The following is a 9563-nucleotide window of genomic DNA, read 5'->3' as shown; positions in this document are numbered from 1 at the left end:
CCATCCTATATCTTGGTTAGAGCCTAGAGGTACTGCTTCCCAACTTTGATATGGGATCTTTACAGTTAAGGAAGAGTAATAGTTGCAGCTTGGTGAAGATTCTTATGCTATGTATATATCCAGCTTTTTGACTTAAGGAGCAAGACTGGAGACACAGGAACCCACCTTATCCTTGAAAAATGGGGCTTGAGGTATGGCAAGAAATAGGTTCAGTTTGTATTTTAATCTGAATTCACCTGGTTTGCACATTTCAAAACAATATATGAACTGGAACACAGCTATATTTGGAAATTTGCGCTTGTATGATGCTGTTCTCCAAGCAAGAAAAAGGAGTATATGAGCACACCAAGAATCATGAAAATAGTATACAAAGTGCATTGAAGGGGAAATTGCTTGCAAAACTGTGTAAACTAGGCAACACTGTACACAATAATGTGTATATTAGAAGAAATGCACATTAAAGTACAGACAAATATTCATGAGTATTTTTCCCCCCATGCATCCTGATTCAGAAATGTGGCAAATTGATCTGAAAATTGTAAAAATAAATAAAAAGGAGACAAACCCAAATTGACCAACTTCTCCATCCTTAGGATAATCAGGGAAGTTTTTAAAGGCTGGTGTTGACTTGTGTTTTTAATATTTTGTTGGGAGCCGCCCAGAGCGGCTGGGGCAACCCAATCAGATGTGTAGCATATTATTATTATTATTATTATTATTATTATTATTATTATTATTATTATTATTATTAGTCTTTTTCCCTAAAATGGAGTGGGAAACTAAGACAATACAAATTAATCAATGTAAAAGTGAATCAAATGGATTTCTTTTCTAATAACTGGACCCTGAAAGCCCTGAAACGAGAAAAGTAGAACTTTAAATGCAGCATATTATTATGGTAAAATAAACTGAAGAAAATGTATTGGCTCCTATTTCCCTTGTCAACCAAAAGCAGCCACCTCCAGAGTAGGATCGTAGCAGCCTCTCTGTAGTCAAAGCACTAGGCAGGAGATGATGTTCTGGAGTGCAAAGCAAAAAGTCATTCTCTCTCTCTCTCCCCCCCCCCCCAATACTCGCCAACCCGGTAGAACTGAAAGATAGTGGAGAGACCAAGAGAATGTAATTATACATGCTGGAATGTAGCCAAGCCGCTGTGACTGTTAGAACAATCCTCCTGTTTCAAAACATGCCACAGAATCCTTAATAACCATATTTTGTAAGGCCTGGATTTATATGATAGACAAAGGGAAGCTATAAAAATGCTCATTATTTTCAAAAGCATCAAGGCTACTGTTGGCATATTCCAAACAGGGGTGTGTGTGTGGAAGAGGGAGTTATATTTTGTGGATTAAACTCATTTATTATTATTATTAATAATAAACACTTTGTGGGGGTTCCACTCCAATGGAAATATTCCAGATTTTCCTCCAAAATATGTCTGTATTTTAGCACACACACACACACACACACACACACACACACACACCCTGCTATTGAAAACAGGGAAATATTTTGTTCTTCCCAAGGACATTTTGGCTGAAAATTATATTAGATTTTTTAAACACACAGAGGACTTATTTTAAAACTAGCTGTAGAAAAGTTAGTGGTTCACGGACCAACTTTCCAAGGGAGAATGGGCATTATTTTGTAAACGCAAGCTGCAGCTCTTATCATAAGACACAAGAAATGCTAAGTGCCAACCTTGTAACTCTCCCCTTGAAAAAGAGACGGATCCGTAGCAATTATTTATCTCGTGACTCTGAAGAGCATCACCAACTGATTTCTGATTGAGGTACTGTTGAAAGCACAAGAGCGGGCTAGGTCAGTTTCTTCTGGTCAGCTGCAACACTGCCGACCACAGCAGTACTGCAATCACACTTGATCACAAATACGTCAATGCCATGGTAAAAAAACCCAACTGCTTATTTTGGAGCATTCCCACTAGGTTGTGGGAAGTATTCGCCAAGCGGACAAATTGTCTGATCCACAGTCCTGCTTGGGTTCCTTTTCTTCTGATTTTCATTGGTGACGTTCTTCTTTATACAACTTTATACTTTAAACTGCCCTGTGATCCTTGGACGAATAACAGTAAATAATAATAATAATAATAATAATAATAATAATAATAATAATACTTAAAAAAAATCCTCCAATTAGCGTCAGTGGGGCTGGGGAATATTTATTTATTTATAAAAAAAATATTTGTATACTGCTGTGTCCTAAAAGAGTCAAAGCAGCTTACAGCAATCAAACATAAAACCAGGCTTTTTTCCCTAGCTGGAACTCACCCGGGCTCACAGCTGGCATCTCTCAGGTGGAAACCATTGCCATTAGAAGAGAACAAGGGGGAATTCCGGTACCTCTTTTTCTAGAAAAATAGGACTGCATAAGACCATACGAAAGTTAAAAGCAGACATCAATTAACCATTGTCATCAAATGAATCTTGAAAAGTTGAAAACTGTTGAGGAGTTAGACCCTCGCATCTTTCGTATCTTCCGGCAAGCAGGCAACCAGGTAACCTCTTACCAGCTCTGGGTCTCACGGTCTCGGGTCAGATACTGATGTTATGCTCATAAAGTAAGAGTGAGTTGTTGCAGGAGGGATAAAAACCTTTGATTATTCAGGGCTATTTTAGGGGTTCGGGGACATGGGTGGCGCTGTGGTCTAAACCACTGAGCCTCTTTGGCTTACCGATCAGAAGGTCGGTGGTTCAAATCCCTGCGATGGAGTGAGCTCCTGTTGCTCTGTCCCAGCTCCTGCCAACCTAGCAGTTCGAAAGCACACCAGTGCAAGTAGATAAATTGGTACCGCTGTGGTGGGAAGGTAAATGGAGTTTCTGTGCGCTCTGGATTCCACCACCGTGTCGTGTTGTGCCAGAAGTGGTTTAGTCATGCTGGCCAAATGGCCCGGAAAGCTGTCTATGGACAAACGCCGGCTCCTTCAGCCTGAAAGCCAGATGAGTGCCATGACCCCATAGTCGCCTTTGACTGGACTTAACCACCCAGGGGTCCTTTACCTTTTACCTTATTTCAGGGACTCTCATGGATCTGGTTGAACCAAAGTACATCTTGCTCCGATTCAGGCCACAAATGTTAGTAAATTTAATATGGGGGCATCTCAAATTCACAACCTAAGAACATGTTCCCAAAGTAGTATATTGATCTTAAGGTGCAGGCCACACACCTGTATTTCTGATGACACCCCCAAACATCTTGTAAGAATTAAGCTATTTTTGTTAATAATAATAAAAAAGAATTAGGTTGGGTACCAATAATTGCTTTTAGCCATTGTCACCCTTGGGTTGTCTTTGACCAGATTATACAGGCTTTTTTTTTTTTTACAATGTAATTTTTATTCAATTTCCAATTTTTTAACAAATGGACATCAAATTAAATAGTCACATTGTTTCAACAGATTTCACGACACCTTCAACTTTCTGGGACAATCTGTTCCCACCCTCAGAAACCAACGGGCTCCCTGGCAAAGTTGCAAGGAGCCAGTTTGGCTCCAGACTCACAGTTCAGGATATTTCAGGGTGCCAATAAAATACGATATTCACACAATACTTTTGGATGAGAGTGGTTCACAGGTGTCAACCCGTGCGAGCTCGGCTACAACTCCTTATCTTTATCCGGCCAGAAAACAGAAGAAAACAGAAGATCATGGCGAGACCTGCACAACCAAATCAAATCCAACTCTCCTCTAAATGTGAGGATCAGTTGCCCTCAGTCAGCGTGAGTCCAGTGAAGCTGACGATATTAAACCAATTTACGTTATTGGAGTATTCGGCCCCCCAAGTATCTAGTTTGTGTTTATAGCAAATGATTTACCAATGAGCTACAGATCGAGAGGTTTTTTCCATGGCTGAAATTATCCAGTGAATGATTCTGAACAATGAGTTGATGTGAGGGAACGGCCTCGGAGACAACCAACAAGCAGAGAGGAGGCAGAAAGCTGCTGGATAAATGGTATAATGAATTATGAATTACCCACCTAGCTGGATTGTTTAACCATGAGTCCAATTCAATTCGACAAAGTACTTAAGCAAACGTGTCATATTAGGAGTCGGGCGAAGATCTGCTCCAATGTCCAGCTCTCGGTAACTTTGCTTATTCGTCATTTCCATGTGCGTTAAACTCAGCCCCACCCTGAAAAATATTAATAAAATGCCCCACGCTTAACTCTTTTTCCACACTGCCCTAAATGCACGTCTAAATAAACCTCTTAACATCCCCACTATATTGTGCAATGAACGTTTTCCTGTACGCTAGAGTGATTCCTGCTCTCTCTCTCTCTCTTTTTTTTACCAAACACAATCCCCATGAAATACTGTGGTAAACATTTCACAGAATACTACAGCAAACACTCTTCCCATTATCAGATTAGCCATTTCACTGAGCACCACATTAAGCACACGTTTAAATACTGAGAAAAGACATACAGCCCCTTCTTTCGACTGCGCCTCGTTACCCTCCCTAAATCCATATTTCTTGATGTGGGGTTGACCGGCCTTCGCGCCCCCCCCCTCGCCATGCATGCAAGCAAACAATTGCCCAAGCGACACCCCCACCCACAATATCCTCCTCCCCGGCCCAACACTTTATTTTCAGCTTGGCTCAGACTGGAGGAGCTTCTCGCATGGTTGGGGGATTTTTCATTGAGGGAATAGTAGCTACTTCATGCAGCAGCAACAACAACAACAACAAGGCACATCGAGGGAATCTATCTTGAGTAGTTGTGGCTGTGATGGGGAGAGATCAGTTACCACCTCGCCTGCCTGCCCACAACGAAAGACATGAGATCCGGGCGCGTGATGGCTGGGGCTCTGAGTTACAAAGCTTTGTTTGGGTTTTACAGGTGTGCCGTAATGTCAGCAAAATTACTGTGCTTCAAGCTTTCAATGGATTCATCTTTAGCAAGCGTTTAAGAGGCATGAATGCATCTCCATTGCTGACTGTCAAGATTCAACCTGCACTTCTCTTCAGCTTTTCTTGTTTCTCCGCCCCCCCTTCTTCCTTCCCCCCCTCTTTTTTCTTTTTTTTTTAACTTGCAATTTGATGTTTGATCATTTGAAGCAATGAGGCGGAGGGTAATTTACGTTATCAGGGAGGTATGAGGGGTGCTCGGAACCCAGACGCGAGGCCCATTCGCCTGCTAAAGCACCATCGTAATGTAATGAGACTCCAGTCAAGTGCAGCTAGTAATGGAGAGGAACGCTTTCCATTCATCTGCCTACCTGAACCTCCATGGAATATGACAATAACTTTTACGCAGGAGAAGGAGGAGGAGGAGGGGTGGGCAAAGTGTAAAGAGCCACCACACTGGGGGAGATCTCCAGAACCTTTCACAAGACTGCTTTCAGCTTGGGTCAGGTTGACCTGCCTTCAGCCTAACTTCTTGGATCCCAGGGTCTGGTTCAGAGAAGGCTTCCGCAAAAAGGGCATGCATTATTTTTAATGTATGTTGCGTGTCAAGGTCCCGAAGCCAACCCCTCAAAATAATTCACACAACACACGTAATTTAAGTTTTAGGTTTTTGGGCACTATTTTAGCCACAACTTTATTAAAATACAAAATCTGTGGGTGGTTGCTTAGACATTGGTTATGACTATCTGTCGTCGTCCCCCCCCCCCCACCGCCAGGGACAGAACTGACATTCTGAACTCCATCGGAAGCCAGTGAAGGGAAAGACAATGTTGGGGATCAGTTGAGCTGAGCGTCAGTCCCTCACCGCTCACCCAACCAGCTCCCCAAGGCCCTGGTCCCATTTCAGGGATTGGACGAAATCGTGGCAAGCCCCAGGATTCCTTTAACAGAATTCCCTTCCACCACCATTGGAGGGGCAGGCACAGCCTATCCTGACCCCTCCACCACCAGCTTTTTATAACCAGTGCCTAACCGCAACCTTGCAAATTGTGACGAATTGCTAAGTAGTAGGCAAAAACCAAGTGGCACCAGCCAATCAGCCAAATGGACAAAATTCCTACTAGGCCCCTGCAACAAGGCAGACGACCCCATGACAGGCAAAGCAAGGACAACCGGAACACAGGGCGGGCGGGTGATCCATTGCACTCAGCGAAAGAGAAAGCAAAAGGCAGAGTGCCCCAATATTGAAAGACTATGGTCCCACCCACCAATTTACTACATGCAATTTGCCCCAGCAATCCGGTCAGCTAATTATTGCACCAGGCAATAGCCATTAACCTGCCTGGCAACAGAGGACTGGGCTGGCGGCCCACACCGCAACCCGTGCTCTCATTTTAGGGAGAACACACTTTGCCAACTAGGGCATAGTTTGGTTTTTTTATATATAATATTTTATTAGGTTTTCATGATAAAAAGGTTTAGACAAATGCAAAAAATGAAGAAAATACAAAATTATAAAATACAAAAATACACACGTTAAGCACAAAAAAAGAAAAAGGTACAGAGTTATAAAATACAAAAATACAGACATTTAACACGAAAAAAGAAAAAGAAAAAAAACACATATAAAAAGACAAAAATTCCCTCTTTCTTAATTTCTCCTCTTTAGTTAACTTATTTTCCTGACTTCCTCTCGTCTCCCATTTTTGTATCCCTTTTAAAAATTGGTTCAGCAAATTCATCTCCTGTTAGTCTATCTGTTATTGATCCAATCTTACGTTTTACCTTGTTGCTAAAACCCCTGCAATTCATTTCAATGTCCTCAGCATTCAAAAATTTTACAATATTTCTGCAAATACATTTTAAATTTCCTCCAATCTTCTTCCACCGACTCTTCTCCCTGGTCTCGGATTCTGCCAGTCATTTCCGCCATCTCCATATAGTCTATTAGTTGCATCTGCCATTCTTCCAAGGTGGGTAGATCTTGTGTCTTCCAATGCTTTGTGATAAGAATTTTTGCTGCTGCTGTAGCATACATAAAGAAAGTTCTGTCCCTCTTTAACACTGATTGGCCAACTATGCCCAGGAGGAAGGCCTCTGGCTTCTTCGGGAAAGTATATTTAAATACCTTTTTCAATTCATTGTATATCATTTCCCAGAAAGCCTTGATCCTTAGGCACGTTCACCAAAGGTGAAAGAAGGTACCTTCAACTTCTTTACATTTCCAACATTTGTTATCGGGCAAATGATATATTTTTGCAAGCTTGACTGGAGTCATGTACCACCCAACTTGGGCATAGTTTGGATCAGCTCTTCAGCTATGAATTCTGGAAAAATGCCTTGTTGTCACGAATCACCTTTAAGAACCCAGATGTTTAGGGAAGCACCCGTTGGTTAAGTGGGGCATGTAAAGTAAGGTGGGCTTTCTCTGATGTTACGTTTGATCCCAAGGCCCATGCCAAGTGTCACTCAGAAAGGCTTAGCTGCCTGTCGTTTTTTATGCCAGTGTGACTTAAAATCACATGGCCAGCCAGTCTGCCTGCTTAGGAAGGGAAGGTGGAATTTGCCTCAGCATTCTACAGTGACATCTGTGCAGAGCTTGAAACCTGGCTATTAAGATCCACCTTGATGAACCATTAACTTTGGAAGCAGCCTTTGGAAGTCAGGGAACTTCTGAACCTCTTTGGCTGAAACGGCAGAGTTTACCCAGAAAGCAAAGGCAGGAACGGCAAAGGTGAATCGATGAGCTGAGCTGAACATGCCTTGAGGGCAGGTTGCAGAGACGGACATAAAAAACATAGCTGGGCTTGAAGACCCACAAGGATGTTTCTGGGGTGCCCATTATTTCTTCTTCTTTTCTTCTTTTGGGGCAGGTTTACTGGAGTGAATTCTCCCCCCTTCACTTCCATGTCAGCAAAATTTTCTCGGTACACGTGAGACCTTTAAAGCCCATTTTTAACACACTCTTTCCCTCAAAGAATTCTGGGTGCTGTAGTTGACCCCTCACAGAGTTCACATCCTCCAAAATCTCTGCAATGAAAATAGGGATGTCCTATATTATTATTATTATTATTATTATTATTATTATTATTATTATTATCCTGCCCATCTGACTGGGTTGCCCCAGCCACTTTGGGTGGCTTCCAACGTATAATAATAATAATAATAATAATAATAATAATAATAATAAACATTAAACATCAAAAAAAACCTTCCCCATACAGGGCTGCCTACAGATGTGTTCTAAAGGTTGTATGGTTACTTATCTCCTTGGCTCAGGGGTCATATAACTCCATAAAGGTAAAGGCAAAGGTAAAGGGACCCCTGACCATTAGGTCCAGTTGTGGCCGACTCTGGGGTTGCGGCGCTCATCTCGCTTTATTGGCCAAGGGAGCCGGCGTTTGTCCACAGACAGTGTCTGGGTCATGTGGCCAGCATGACTAAGCCGCTTCTGGTGAACCAGAGCAGCGCACGGAAACGCCGTTTACCTTCCCGCCGGAGCGATACCTATTTATTTACTTGCACTCTGACGTGCTTTCGAACTGCTAGGTTGGCAGGAGCTGGGACCGAACAACGGGAGCTGGCCCCATTGCGGGGATTCGAACCGCCGTCCTTCTGATCAGCAAGTCCTGGGCTCTGTGGTTTAACCCACAGCGCCACCTGCGTCCATACCCTCCAACATTTCTCTGATTAAAATAGGGTCATCCTAAGAAAAAGCAAGATATCTGGGATCAATTCAGAAACTGGGACGGCTTCTGTGAATTTGGGACTGTCCCTGGAAAATAGGGGAACTTGGAGGGTCAGTGAGTTACAGTTACCAGCAACCCTTAACAAACTACAGTGCCCAGAATTCATAGAGGCAAATAATCTGCTTCACTTGTGCTTTAAAGGTATACTTGTGTGCACAGCCTTAATTTCTGCATGTCAGGGAGCTGCTGAAAATACAAAACTGGGTTAGGAGGGGGAAGATGGCAACCTTTCCACTGAAGCAAATCCGGGGAGTGCTGAAGGTTGTGTTCAAGCCGTCCCTTTTCGGCTCTTAATTTTGGAGGGACTTTGAAACAGGTTCATAAATACCACATGGAGTTCAGTGTGGACTATGGAAAAGGGGCTGATTTGTCGAGAAGGGTCAAAAACATTGTTAAGCTGGAGTTCCCACGACTGAAAGGAGCAGAAGACAAAGATATAAATATGAAGAAGAGCCGCGGAAGGGACATGGAAGGGACTTAAGGGCCTCGGATATAAGATTACCAGGTTAATGTGCTAGATTGATGGGATAGAAAGGGCTGACAAAACCCGGCACCAGGAGGAAGAGATGCTGGATGAAGATTGGATTTTTTTTTTTATTAGGAGTGTTCTACAAAATTGATGAATGTTAGAAAAATGTTGGAAGGAAATTATTTGGCTTTAGTAAAAATATTTAAAGAATTATGTAAGAATATTATGGTTATGAGAAATTGGTAAAAGATTTAAGTTTTAAGCTTTAAGGTTTTTTATAGTAAGATAAGATTAGAATCATAGAATCATAGAGTTGGAAGAGACCACAAGGGCCATCGAGTCCAACCCCCTGCCAAGCAGGAAACATCATCAGAGCACTCCTGACATATGGTTGTCAAGCCTCTGCTTAAAGACCTCCAAAGAAGGAGACTCCACCACACTCCTTGGCAGCAAATTCCAAATTAAAATAGATTAAGGTA

General features: G+C 42.4%; 1 long non-coding RNA gene across 2 annotated transcripts; it reads right to left on the bottom strand.

The window, feature by feature from the left end:
* Window positions 1-900: 900 nt before the first annotated feature.
* LOC309532892 lies at window positions 901-5417 on the bottom strand. 2 transcript variants are annotated; one of them, XR_014220055.1, is made up of 4 exons: window positions 5238-5417; window positions 3995-4149; window positions 2289-2382; window positions 901-1019 (listed from the first exon to the last, which is right to left on the bottom strand). It is a non-coding gene; the product is annotated as an uncharacterized lncRNA (long non-coding RNA). The 2 variants fall into 2 exon arrangements; XR_014220056.1 differs by having other exon boundaries at window positions 2289-2368.
* Window positions 5418-9563: the final 4146 nt, after the last annotated feature.

This window comes from Podarcis vaucheri (assembly GCF_965113315.1).
Source record: "Podarcis vaucheri genome assembly, chromosome: 5".
NCBI lineage: Eukaryota > Metazoa > Chordata > Lepidosauria > Squamata > Lacertidae > Podarcis > Podarcis vaucheri.
The sequence above is the reverse complement of the archived record's forward strand: the minus strand, read 5'-3'. Positions and strand labels throughout refer to the sequence as shown.